General features: G+C 40.1%; 1 long non-coding RNA gene across 1 annotated transcript; it reads left to right on the forward strand.

Moving 5' to 3' along the window:
- The first annotated feature begins 5,003 nt into the window (after positions 1-5,003).
- Positions 5,004-9,971, forward strand: LOC309386912. Its single transcript, XR_014174514.1, has 4 exons — positions 5,004-5,122; positions 6,901-6,982; positions 8,183-8,324; positions 9,856-9,971. It is a non-coding gene; the product is annotated as an uncharacterized lncRNA (long non-coding RNA).
- The last annotated feature ends 4,936 nt before the right edge of the window (positions 9,972-14,907 follow it).

Raw genomic sequence — 14,907 nt, forward strand, 5'->3', positions numbered from 1 at the left:
ATTGGAAAGTCAAAAACAAACAAAAAACGATCTGGAAGAAGTTGGCAGTGATAAACCATTTACCTGATAACTTCCATTTAAAAAAAGGAATTATCATTCTAGTTACCAGAACATGATTTGAAGGATATTAAATTTCCCTCCAGCACTAGTTAGTCCTATGGGATTATTAAAATCTTAAATGAGCAGTCAAACTTAAATTTTTTTTTTAACTTTGGATAGATCTTGTTACTGGGATTGAATTTTGGAATTTTTGCCCTTATTGCTAAGCATATTTTATTGAATGTGTCAACTGATTGATTCTAGTCCAAACATTTTTCTATACTAGTAGCCTATTTGCCATATATAAATTTTCATTTCCCTTTTTATTTACTCAGCAGAACATGATAGGCAAGGTCTGTGTATATGCTCTCTGATTTCTCAGTGGGCCTGATTTATTGGGTAAATTCTGCTGTTCTGACAACAAATAGTAAGAAGAGTGATAGCGGGTTTCTGGTACACAAATCTAAATCTGTATCATCTCTATCTTTCTTTCTTTTTGTCTTTCTTTCTCTCTCTCTCTTTCTAGCATGTAAGAAACCAAAGACAGCTGCTGATTGTGACCGTGCAGGTGGCAAGTGCAGGTTTCTACGATGCCCTACAAATCTAACTGCTATTGGAAATTGTGATAAAATGGGTGGCGTTTGCTGCAAAAAACAGTAATTTTGTTTTTATAATAACTGTTTTCTCTGTCTGCTTCTTTTGTTTACCCAAGGTCTTAGTAATATCTACTTATGGTTCAGAAAGGTATAGCAAAGAAGTTCAGAGATACAGAGCTATAAGTTTAACTATTCCTTACAAGTGCCCATAAAAGCTATGAAGTTTGGAATTGTAATACAACAATATGGCTGTAAATAAACTTGAGATGGCATGTTCATTTGCCCGTAGAAGCTGTTTAATCGCAGCAATAAGGATTGAGTTGAGTCTGATAGTAAAACAGGCCACTTATACATAAATAAAGTTTATAACATTAAAGTTTTAATGTATTGTTGGTTAGAGGTACAGTATGAACTTTGTTGCTCCATCTTGATTTTGGTGCTGAACAGCAGCATTTGACTATTAAATGCTCTCATTGTGAACTAAGCTTCTTTTTCTATCTTCTGAGGCTAGGCAGAGAAGCAAAATTGCACAGATCTCTTTGGCAAAGTGACTCTAATGCAGAGGCAAACCTAAGCCAAATTCTGATCTCATCTGGAGGAAAGTTTTGCTTCAAAACTCCTTAATTTTTCAGTTTCAGTGATCCTGTAATTCAAATTCAGTGATTCTTAGTTTGAGTAACAATTATGCTTTGCACTCAAATCATTGCTAAGTCTAAATCTTTGATAAACACCAATGCTACCATCTAAATATATATCTAGAACAGAGGAGAAGACTTTCCAGAAGAGAAGCTTGGATGTATATCTATGAAGATTTTCAGGGATTCAGGTCATTGTGGTCAGAGGTGTTTTTTTTCCCAAAAGGCAACTGGACTTTATTTTTCCAAGGAAAAACAAAGTCCAGTTGCCTTTTGAAAAAAGCACCTCTGGGACAAGCTTGTATGTACTTTCTTCCCAGATCCTTACACAAAAATGTTAAGAATGGAGAAAAAATATGTAGCACTTTACTTGCTTTAATAAATCTCTGAAAACTTACCAAGCTGTCTTAAATATAGAGAATGGAAGATACACTCCATTTATATAATTTATATAATTTAAATTTGGGCAGAAAGCATGTTGAGTAGGGTTTTTTTTAATAAAAAAAAGAATTTGAGAGAATTTCTTCTATATTTCATTTACTTGAATTAATATGCATGCATATACTGTATGTATTTCTAAATGACATACCAAATGAAAAGTTTTAACAGGATTATTCTGTTTTGTTCTTTGTGCAGATAAAATCATACCATTGACTACGCGTGATGGCTTGAGTGTTGGTTGAAATTCATTTTGTTTGCTTGATCTGCAACGCAAAGTTCCTTTCCTACATTTGCAATACAATGTGGCTTTTATGGCTGATTTATCCTGCGCTTTTTCTTTATGCAAATAAAAATATCTTGCATTGAACACTTATCATCTACAGTTTTCTGTTCTGACCCCCTCCTCTTGTATACCAAGACACTCCGACACAAAGTCTCTTCCAGATGTTTATTGACATACAGGTTCTACCTTGGCAGCAATCCAGCCTGCCAAGGTCAAGATAGCACTCTGGGCAGCAATCCAGCTACAGCGACACCCCTTGGCAGCAATCCAGCTACCAAGCTCCAGATAACCACCTTAGCAGCACTCCTGCCTGCCAAGGTCCAGGGAACAGATTGGCAGCAATCCAGGTAAACCCTTTGGCAGCAATCCAGCCTGCCAAAGTACGACACAGATCTGAGAGCTTCTCCAATGATCAGTTGATTCCTGCAAAGAGTGTGTCCACAAGCAGTCCCTTTATAGTCTGGAGAGGAGTCTAATTATCAGCAGCTGAGAGCGATTACCTCCTGTAATTGCTCAATTGCTCCTTATGCCGGGTAGCATGCCGGTAACGAGCATCTAATAGCTCACTGCTGATGTCTGACTCACTGTCCCGTGACTCCTTCCCACTGCTCCAAGGCATGACATCAGGAGCCCCCTTCCTTTGGCTTTCACCACTGCTCCATGCCTCAGGCGCCTCCTGGTGGCCAACCAGCCTCTCTGCGCCCTGCTCAGAGTCGGAACCCTGTCCATGGTCTTCCACATCCTCCTGAGCCGACTCAGAGGGACCCTCGCTGTCGGAGTCTGGTGGCAACTCCAACGGCTCCTGCTGGGCCACAACAGAGACCTGTACTACATATTTGAACCACCAAACTACCAACCTTTCTGATTGACAAACTCAGTGTGTTAGCCACTGAGCCAACTAGTCAGGTTAGGGATGACCCTTTGTGAATACATAAATTGGCTATTAGGATTTAAAGTTGAGGAAAAGTATAAGGGATTAATGTAAACATAAAGCGTATTCTTTAAGGCAGCAAGGTACACAAGAGAGTCAGGATGCTTGTTAAATCTTCTTGGAATGAGAGCTGAGGAAAATAAAATCATCATGCCATTTAATTATGGATTTTCCTTCAAATTGATTCTTCCCTTCACATGACTCTGTGACTGTTGAGTCCTATGCCCCATTTTGTGTTGGTGGGCCTTGATCATTGATTCAGCAAATTTGAGAAGCCTTGATATTGCCAAGGTCAAAGGCAACTTAGCCCAATTCCTTCTTAAAATACATACATTGTGTATGTGATTGTCAAGAAATGTTGCAATGCCTCATTTAGAAAGCCATACAAAATACTGTGTGATTGTAGCACTTTCTTTGCTTCACAAGGCAACATCTTGCCTTTCAGAATTTATTTGTCTGAGAAGACAGTGATCCCATGCACAATGTTCCCATTGTTTTCAGACTAATGCACTCCATATACTTTTATGTCATTCAAAAATCATTACCTCTTATCAGCTGCTTGAGGAGAAGTCTTCCTCATAATTGTTCAGTGAGTCATAATTTATACTAGAATGGGATGAAGGGCTGCTCTAATCCTGAGGACAATTAAGGACCAAATGAATGTTTTGAGTTATATGAGCTGTGGAATGGGTGGGAATGATTACTCTTCTCCTAACCACTTATGTTCAGAAGCCTGTGCACCTACTTGCTCCATTTAGCTATTATGCTGAACCAGTTTGGATGACATTTAATTTAATTTCACTAAAACCATACATTTATTCATACATTGCCTCTTGTTTTTTAAACTTCTTTTTTTATGATGTTTGACTCTTTTCTCCTAACTGTATATTGTCAATTCATTGTGTTATTTCTCATGCTATCTGCAATGTTTCTGATTTATTTACACTCTCTATAACTTTCTGCTATATTATCTGGCTCTCCTGTGCTGTTATATCTTTATTCTGTTCCTACTCTACCAATTGATCATACTCGACCTCTTCATTTGTAGGTACCCGGGTCAGAGGTGTGATTCATTTTTTTTACTACTGGTTCTGTGGGCATGGCTTTGTGGACGTGGCTTTGTGGGCATGGCAGGGGAAGGATACTGTAAAATCTCCATTCCCTCCCCACTCCAGGGAAAGGTTACTGCAAAATCCCCATTTCCTCCCGATCAGCTGGGACTCAGGAGGCAGAGAATAGATGGGGGCAAGGCCAGTCAGAGGTGGTATTTACCGGTTCTCCAAACTACTCAAAATTTCCATTACCGGTTCTCCAGAATTGGTCAGAACCTGCTGAATACCACCTCTGATCTGGGTGCTGTTCAAGAAAGATTCTTGTAATGTTCTACAACCAGAATAAAGACAATCTTGCTAAGTCTAAACAACTAGCTCAAAGTAAATGAAATGAATTAAGGCAGAACTAAAATTTAAATTCTACATTTATAGCAAAAGCTTCCTGTGCACAAATATGGAAGAACAAAGTTCTTGAAAGGAAGAGAGAATGAGACTTTCCTTCTCTTGGGGGCCTTACTTGAAGATGATTACTTCTATTATATAAAATCAGCCATTTTCATCACTGTTTTTATAGAGGGGAGGAAATTATAGCTAATCCAATCATTCCTCTTTCCAACAGCCTTACCAATAGGAACAGAGTTCTGACATTGCTTAAAGAGACCATCTGCTTAGTGGAGAAAAGATGGAGTGGGGGAGTGACAGAATAGCTATGTTTGTCTTTCTTTCATCTGTTATGGAACTATTGTAATGGCTGCTGCTAAGTGATAACTGAGGAAAATTCTAAGGCAGTTGTCACATAGCAACAGAACAGACCTTTTTCTTTGGTAAAAGTTGACAGGATCAGAGTTCACTTCCTGGGTGGATAACAGGAAGGAGGGAGGTGAAGATTGGGGAGTCTTAATCGCTTCTTCATTGCTTATGGTGTGTAGGGTTTTGATTAAGGCTGAGAGTGAAAATGATTCCAGGTAGTCATAATGGCTAAGGTGTGGTTTAACTTTATCTTCTAATATCTTTTCTAATATCTCATAGAAAAGAGAAACTTGTAAACTTGCTTTTGGAGAGAATTTGAAATCCTCAAAGGGGCTGACTCACACAAAGAAACAAAGGCTGGTACTTTTCATGCGTCCACTTGGACCAGTGACACAGTGAGTAGGGAAGCATGTTCTTTATTGTTTTGAAAACTTTGGGGAGATGTTAGATCCTTCAACTGTATCTGGAGTTATAAAGGCCACAAAATTGCTTACGGGAGGAAGCAACTAGTCAGTAAGCAACAGTATTTCCCTTTTTTGTGCTTGATTTCAGTTGGTGTGGTAGCAGGGGAGAGTTCAAGCCCAAGGTCCTTCCTTTGTAAAGGTCCTCAGGACACAGTGCTTTCCCACTATTATTTAACATATACACGAGGCCAAAGGGGATGGTCATTTGACAGCATGGGAGGTCAGAGATCTTCAGTATGGAGATGATAGCCCATTGCACTTCCCCATATGGATCTGGCACATAATTTGAGGATTCCCTGGATTTGCAGCTTCTGCTTGAAGAGCCAATGGCTGTTGTAGCCAAGGGAGACTTTGCAAAGATCATGTCAATTAAATCCTTTCTTGGACTGAGAAATTGTTCTAATGGTCACTCATGCCTTTAATCGGTTCACCTTTGGACTTCTGCAATGTAGTTTAGATGGAAGAGTCTATGAGAGCCACAAGTTAGAATCGGTATAAATTGTATCAGGCCAAGTAATGATAGTGTTATCAGTTGGCTTCCAGGTGCAATTCAAGGTGCTGTTTACCAATTATAAAACTCTAATGGCTGAGGGATTAAATCTGAGGGATTACATTTCTCCAGTTATGTCTGCCTATTTATTAGATCTGATAGAGTTGGCATGCTCCAAGTCTCACCAATCAAACAATGTCATCTTCGGAGACTTTAGACACATGATTTTTCCATGCTCATCCCTTCTTTCTGGTATAGCATTCCCTGAGAAGTAGTAGAGTATAAAGGAAACAGTCTCAATGGACAGGGGAAGAGCTTATACCAATGAAGCAATCATATAAAAAGCACATGAGACCAGGGTAAAATGTAATATATTTTTGTGTAAGTCCCTCACACAAAGATAAAGGAAGGAAATGGGGAAGCAAATTCATTCTTGCAAGATTCTGTTATTATAGGTTCACAATAAAAGTAGAACTGATCTGTGTGGCATTGGTTTCCTACAGTTGTCTACCTTATTGGGTCCACAGAAGTCCATATAGCCCCAACTCTGGTACTAGTTAGTGGGCCTTTTAAATGTAGGTATTTTTATCAGATGCTGGGGCAGGGTATTTTATAAGATCACATTGATATCATCTTTCATAGTTTCATCTCTTGGTGTTGTGTTTTCTACTTTGATGTCGTTAATACAGTATATTGTGCTTGTCGTTGGTTTCTGTTATCCCTTTATTCTATGCTTTTAATGTATTATGTTACCTACAGTTATTCTGGTGACTGAGGTAGTGTACAATTATATATATTCTATAAATCTATAAATATAAAAATCTGAAATGAGCCTAACGTTTGCAAATATATGTATTGGCATGAGTACAAAAATATATCCATGATTTATCATTGTCTTTGGAGAGCTTCTTGTTTTAATCTTTCAGTCCATTTTACATGGACTATTTCCTAGTGATCCACTAATTCTCTTTAGCTTCTAGGCCCTGGCAAGGAAGTACCATGGACAAGTGGTACTTCCTAAATCAGTGCAAAATTAAACATAGTTAAATAAAAATCTGCCTTTTTCTGAATTTAACACTTTCCAAAGTGCATACCAAGTATATGTTGTTTTTCTATTGCCAATGCATATCTTAATATATTAATTTTGGGGCTATTACTTACAAAACATAAACTGGACATGACTCAGTGATATTTTTTTTAATCTTTTCCCTTTTACCAGTGTCAGAATCCTACATGCTTTATTATGAAGATCCTTTACCTTACGTGTGTATTCTTCTGCATAGCCTTTTTGTTTACTCCAGGTAAAAATAATAATAATTAATTAACCATAAGCAAAAATAGGTGAGAGTGGCAGTCCTTATTCCTGACCTTTCCCCCCTTTTTAAAGATGGGAGCAAAACCATACAGATGCAAAATAGGAATTAAGCAGTTCTGCCATTTCCTTCTTGTCCACCATTTTACTGTCTCTTTGTGTACCCCCACCCTCTGTGTGTGTGTGTGTGTGTGTGTGTGTGTGTGTGTGTGATGATATCTCCCTCCCTTCTTTCTCACTACAGATTCACTTTAAAGATTACCATCAGTTTGCCCACACAAGACATTTTCCAACCACATTCTTCCCAGTGTTTGTGAGGTACATCCAACCTCTCACCAAGTGTCCTTTTTGTACATAGAATAGATTATGGTCCAGGAATCCAAAGTATTCTGGACAATGCCATTTTTTGAGCCAACCGTTCCCCATCAGAATTCTTTGTTCTTTTTTGGTTGTAAAATTCTTCTAGAAGTATGGATAAAATGTTACCTCTGCTTCAAACTCTTTTACTCTCATGACTAGTTTCTCATTTTCTTTCTGGGCTCTTTCTGGCAGTATCATTTTTTTTAAACACAATACAAAAGAAAGAAATAGTTGTTACTAGTTTTCATCCCCTGTCTCCCATCATGTATTGGATCTTTCTACCTGAGACATCACAGATCCCTTAATACCATGGCCAGTTTGCTTGATTGACAACTCCATGATAAAACACTGTTGACTGGCCGTCTAGCAAACTTCAGATACAGTATCATTTGGAATCTGAACTCTTTATGATTTAGATAACCCTTTAATCCCAAGTGATAAGGTTTTAATTCTACATTCTTTTCCTCTTTATAAAAATTATCTTGATCAATATTCTCCAAATGATACCATCTGCATATACTGAATACTGAGACAATGTGATAATTGGAAATGATTGGCCCAAGGCCTGAGGAAGCGTGTTATAGATCATGTTTTGTAATAATTATTGTTATATAGGTTTTCTTCCTTTTTCTTAATAAAGTCACTATTCCTTACTGTTTTCCTTTCCGATTTCTCACTAAGTAGTCAATAAATATTTCATTTGGCCTTTCAGGAACTTGTGTTTTAAACTGTCCTTTCTCCTATTGCTTACTATATTTACTCTTTCTTCATTCATTCTGCTTCATAAGGATAAGGCTAATTCTGACCCATTCTGTTTTGGTTTTTTTAGGAATTGGAAATACAATTAATACAGAAAAAGAATGTCATGCTGCTCAAGGTTATTGCAAGATGGGGGAATGTTTATATCCTAAGTTTAAGCTCATTGGATACTGTAGGAAAGTTTTTTATTGCTGTAAAGAGAATGTACAAAGGTACAATAGATATTTTACTGTTCACCAGAACATGGAAATGAATAGAATGTATACATACATCCCAGTGGTGGGATTCAACATTTTTTACTACCTGTGGGCATGGCTTGGTGGGCATGGTGTGGCTTGGTGGGCTTGGCCTGGTGGGCATGGCAGAGAAAGGATCCTGCAAAATCCACATTCCCTCCCCACTCCTGGGGGAAGGATCCTGCAAAATCTCCATTTCCTCCCCACTCCTGGGGGAAGGATCCTGCAAAATCTCCATTCCCTCCCCACTCCTGCGGGAAGGATCCTGCAAAATCTCCATTCCCTCACCACCCCACTAACCTGCTTTCCAGCTCCGTTCTCCTGTGCAGGGCAACAAAAGAAGACCCAGACAATCAGCTGGAACTCAGGAGGCAGTGAATATATGGGGGTGGGACCATCCAGAGGTGGTATCTGCCAGTTCTCTGAACTACTCAAAATTTCCACTACTGGTTTGCCAGAACCGGTCAGAACTGGCTGAATACCACCTCTGATACTTCCTCAATAGTGCAGGAACAGACAATAATGATGATGAAGATAATAATAATAATAATAATAATAATAATAATAATAATAATAATAAATAGAAATGTGTAAAATCTGCTCAAGTATACATATATTTGGCCCATATATCTGAACTTTGCTGAAAGAGAGGTATTCCTCTTACATTTTGATCAAAATTGTATTTACTGCAAAGGCGGGGGGGGGGGGGTTAGAGAAGATAAACGTTTCAGTCTTTTCACTTATTTTAAAAAATACAGTTGAAGAACAAGATCTCTTTTTTAAAAAGAAATTATTCATTTTCATTTGCACCTTTCCCCAATGCAGGGATTTGATAGAGAGAATGGTGGGAATGCATGGTAGATGGCAATGGGAAAACTGAGCAGAAAACTGAGCAGACATGACTATGAATGAGGAAAATGCCAAGGTGGTAGGGGGACAGAGAAAGTGATGGGATTGAAATTAGGATGAATAGATGTTAAAGAACATCAGCATTTTATGAGCTAAAGGAATTGGAAGATTTAGTTTCTTCATTGTTGGCATAAAGCAAATTTTCTGTACAGTGTTCTAATGTGAAAACTAATGGACTTCTTGGGGAAGGAGTATAGATCAGTAGATATCTTGCATCTTAAAAGTAAAAGCAAATTTAATTTTTGGCTGCCAGTATAGCATTATATAGAAAATGGTGTGTGTTTGTATTTAAACCAATTAGTTTAAATGAACTAAATATGTAGTTGCAAATGAACGGAAATATGTAGATTAAATTCTGGTTAATGCAGTCTTTCCTAGTCTAATACATATCAGATTACCTCAGTGAATTCTGTTATTTGCTATGTCAAGGATGATAGGACATGTGGTACAAGACTTATGGATATTAGATTCATCTCCCTGTATTAACCTCTATATACAGGTTAAATAAGCACACGCACACACACACACACACACACACACACACAAATAAAGGATATGCAATGAAAAACTCCTAACCAAATTCTTTTTCTGTATGCAGGAATGATAAGACTAATAAATTAATGCACGTGTGGTTGCGGAAGCATAACAATGACATGCTTGGGGGCAACTAGTTATGTGGAAACAACTCGGAAGGGAGTATCATGCTATAAAAAATAGTAAGTCCTCCTGATAGTGGGTGGCATGACAAGTAACAGAGATATAGGGAATAATGATATGTGGATGCCAGCTTGAGTAAGGATGTCAGAACAACAAAATGGTGCCAAATGTTGCATTATTTAAAATAATAAAATGACAAGCAATATGTGAGGTCATCTATTTCCTAAAACTATTTCCTTAGTTACGGTAAGTGACTTAATCATGGGTTGTATATACTAGCCTACCCAGCCATTGCTACCAGTGTAGATCACTATGATATTGCTTCAAATTTGGGCAGGTATCTCCAGTGGTGGGATTCAGAAGTTTACTACTGGTTCTATGGCCATGGCTTGGTGGGCATGGCATGGCATGGCATGGCTTGGTGGGCATGGCAGGGGAAGGATACTGTAAAATCTCCATTCCCTCCCCACTACAGGGGAAGGTTACTGCAAAATCTATTCAGGTGCTGAATACCACCTCTGGGTATCTCCATAACTTACTAGTGTAGAAGTTTTAAATTTATTTATGGGTTGGTTGGTTTACAATATTTATAGAGCACCTGCCCTGTGAGTCACCAGGAAGGATACAACAAAACAGTAGAAACCTAAATAAGGTATAAAAAAAAGACAATGAGACATCCATTCCAGGATGGAATGCTTGTAATCACTCCATTAAGGTAAAAGCTTTGACTGCTTTGAATAATGAAAGAAGGGGTACTATGTGTACTTCTAGGGGAAGCATATTCCAAAACATGAGGGCTACTACCAAGAAGCCCTCCGCCACCTGACGACAGTATTTCTCAAAGGAAAGGGACTTCCAGCAAGACCTCTCAAGAGGATCTATGACAGTTCTCCATGGCCAACTCGCCACAGCGAACTCACTACAGGACAATTCGTCACAGTCAACTTTCCACTGGCAACTTGCTGCAGGAAAAGAGTTACACTAGTATCAAAGAAATGGTGGAGTAGAATCATTTAAAAAATGCAAAAGGAGGGACAGAATGAAATGTGAATGACAAAAATTAAAATATTTTTAAATTTATTTTAAATAATTGAATTGTTAAATTGTTCTTTGGTGTGTTGCCCCGTGTCGAGTTGACCATGATGAGTTGTTCCACAGTGAGTTGGCTGTGGTGAATTGGCTGTGGCAAGTTGGCTGCAGTGAGTTGTCTCATTCTGCTCTCAAGATAGCCAAACCCAACAAGGACAACCAATTTTGGCAACAGCAAAATTCCTGGAAGTAGCGAGAGCAGCAATCTCAAAATCAATTATCCTACAATGGAGGAGTTCCCCTCCAGCAGTTAAACCAGGAGTAGTTTCCAAAGATTGACCTATGTTGAATTGTGAAACTGGAGTTGTAAAGGAAGGACCATAATAATTATATAGTCTAACCTTTAACAATTGCAAAGGAATCTTACTTATGAGAGGTTGCTGCCCAGCCTCTTATTTTGTATACTAGGCATGAGTGGTTGCAAGTTACTGTTGTAGTCTGCATAGTTTAAGTGCAGAGATAGATTTCTGTGTAATGCATAGACATCAATTTTTTTAAATTAGAGAAGGTATTAAGGATTGCACTAACATGTTCACTCTCATGATTATTGGTGTGGAAGCAGTGGTTTTGTGAAAATAAAAGGGGAAGGAAAGAATAATTCCCAAAGTATCATTTGGCTGTTAACTTTATAGCAAATTTATATGACTATGCATTTTATTTAGGGCAGGGATAACATCTGATATAAAACAGCAAAAGTGAAAATGTTTTATATAAACAAATAAATCTCCATATTATCTCTTTCAGTGAACCTACAATTAATGGTTGAATGCTTCAGCTCTGAGTTTGAATACCAAGAAAAATTATTGGAACAGCAGCCAAGGCTAGATTCATTATCAGAGCATCTGTTTGTCTCATTGCTATTTCAACTATTGCTGCCAAAGGCAAAAAGTGAAAAATAAAAACTGACTTCTATAATAAACCAGGATTTTATTGTATGTTTTTAATTTACCTTTATGATAATCACTTTCAATTTCTGAAACTGATCAGTTCATCTTTGAATTATTCTTCACAGGGAAACAAAATTGACTTTGATGGAAATAAATGTTTTTAAAATATTTTTAATTATCAGATGTAGACATTTGATATGTAAACATTTTATTCAGTTAGCACTTCATCAATAATTTTAACAGGAAAAAGCAAAATGTTTCACATTGTAATCAAAACCCATTTCCAGAAGGGTCTGGATTGCATAGAGTATTACTGTGTATACAATTGTACAAATCCACTGGAGTCTTTGGAAGTGTTGAATTGTCCCTTTGAAGCATTTCAGTTTTGCATTTATTTAGTGCAGCTTTCTCCAGATTGATTCTGTTAGATATTAGCATATATCATTGTAAGTCTCCACTCAGGTCCGCCGCTAGGGCGGGAACTAGGGATCGTTCTGATTGGTCGAGAGGTGTACCCGATCCCTATAAAAGGGGAACCCTCAGACCACACACCCAGCTGGATCACTACTATTATTAATAAAGAGCTGTTAAGTCACTACTTGTCCGGAGTCTGTTCTCTCGTTGCCCGAATCTAACACTGGCGACGAAGGTGGGATTGAGAGACAGATAGGACGAAGAAGTCACCTCCAGAATCCAAGGATTCGATCCAGCCCAGGAATTCGGTGGAAATTCCGGCAGCCATCTCAGCGTGGCAAATTTAAACGCAGACAAGATGGCGATGCACACTCCTCCAGCTCCATTCGACCCAATCGCCGATCATTGGGAATCCTACATGCTCAGGTTCGAGTGTTTTCTCGAGGCAAACGAGTACACAGGAATACCGGACTCTCGAAAGAAGAATATATTCCTGAGCTACTGCGGCCGAGAAGTTTTCGAGACGGCCAGGGACCTCTCAGAGCCAACCCCCATTCAGGCGGTAACATGGATGGCGTTGCAACAGACGCTGCAAACACATTACGCGTCAAAACCTTCCCGCCACGTTTGCCACCAAGGATTCAACATGAGGAACCAGAAGGCGGGAGAATCTATCAACCAGTACGTTGTAGCTTTACGGAAAGCAGCCACGCATTGTGGATTCAGGGATCTGGATGAGCAAATCCTGGATCGCCTCATATGCGGGTTGAGAGACATTTCCCTACAGAAACGGTTGTTGGCCAAGCCCAACTTAAGCCTACAGATTGCACTCGATGAGGCAAGAGCATCCGAATCAGCGGACAGATCATCCGACACCATACAACGCGGATACAGCGCGATCCAGACCGGATCCAGACACGACAGAGTACACTATGAAGACACCGATCAAGAGGTCGAGGACACCGAGTTCAAAGACAGCCATCGTATGCGGAGCAGTCACATGAGACCGGTGGGAAAACCCGAATTCCATTTGCCACCATGTGCAAGTTGCGGAGGGAACCACCCCCGGTCTACCTGTCGGTTCAGAAACGTTGTTTGCTCGCATTGCGACAAACTGGGGCACATCGCAAGAGTGTGCCGGAGCGAAGTCCCTGCCTCACAACGGCAGCCTCCTATGTACCGCCAACAGAAGCCCAACCCAGGGGCTTGGCGAAAAAACAAAGGGCGCCCAGAGAGAAATCCAAGGGAGTTTGCCGAGAGAGATTACACACAAAGAGCTGAAAGGGCATATTACCAAAGAGCCGAGAGAGAGTATCCTCAGGATACCGATGCTGAGAGAGAGTTGACCCAGAGAGAACCGTTACGAACCTATCTCACTACGATAGGTCAGGTCCGCACCAAGCGGCCTAAAAAGCTGAAAATCACTGTCCTCCTGGAGGACTCCCCTTGCGAGCTGGAAGTTGACACGGGATCATCCCTGACGATCATCTCATGGTCCGCCATGAAAAAGGCAATTCCTAGCCTTAAAAAGCGCCAACTGCGTACACCAGACATCCTGCTACGTGACTACCAGGGAAACCGAGTCCCCATCGTGGGTCAAGGCACGTTTCGGGTGCAGTTCAAGGACATCGTAGCCCAGCTGCCTGTGACCGTCACCAGCGCGCCCTTACAGAGCCTCCTGGGACTGGATTGGTTTGAAGCCCTGGGGCTAGAAGTCACCGGAATCAATGCCGTGGAGAACAGCAGCGCTGAACAGATTTTTAAGGAGTTCGAGGATGTGTTCAGCCCTGGTCTTGGTAAGTATGTGGGTAAACCTATATCATTCAATCTAGACCCCAACGTGGCGCCAATCCGACTCAAACCACGACGAGTGCCTTTTGCGCTCCGTCCCAAAATTGATAAGGAAATAGATAAGCTCGTAGAACAAGGGATCCTTGAACCGGTGGATCACGCGCGCTGGGAAACACCCATCGTAACCCCAGTTAAACCAGATGGGTCAGTCCGTATCTGCGTGGACTATAAATGCACAATTAATGTCGCCCTACAACAAAGCGCATATCCTGTACCAGTAGTCCAACACCTATTGCACTCGTTGGGGCCAGGAAAAATCTTTGCAAAGTTAGACATGGCACAAGCGTATCAGCAGCTGCCAGTGGATAGCGCCACAGCAGAGGCCCAAACTATAGTGACGCACAGGGGTGCCTTCAAATGCAACCGGTTACAATTCGGCGTAAGCATAGCTCCCGGCCTGTTCCAGAGCGTCATGGAACGGCTTTTGCAGGGAATACCAGGGGTCGTCCCATATTTTGACGATATCTTGGTGTCAGCTGCAAATGAGGAGCAACTATTAAAAAGAGTTAGAACTGTTCTGGCCAGAATTAGAGAAAAGGGTCTCCGCCTTAAAAAAGAAAAATGCCAAATTAACGTGCCTAGCGTAGAATTCCTGGGATATAGAATCGATGGTTTGGGCATACATCCAACATCGAAGAAAATTAAGGCGATCCAGGACGCCCCCACACCAAAAAATCAGACTGAGTTGCAGGCATTCCTCGGACTACTTAACTTCTACAGCGTTTTTCTGAGACAGAAGGCTACCATTGCTG

Source organism: Natrix helvetica (assembly GCF_964273705.1).
Source record: "Natrix helvetica genome assembly, chromosome: 2".
Classification (NCBI taxonomy): Eukaryota; Metazoa; Chordata; class Lepidosauria; order Squamata; family Natricidae; genus Natrix; species Natrix helvetica.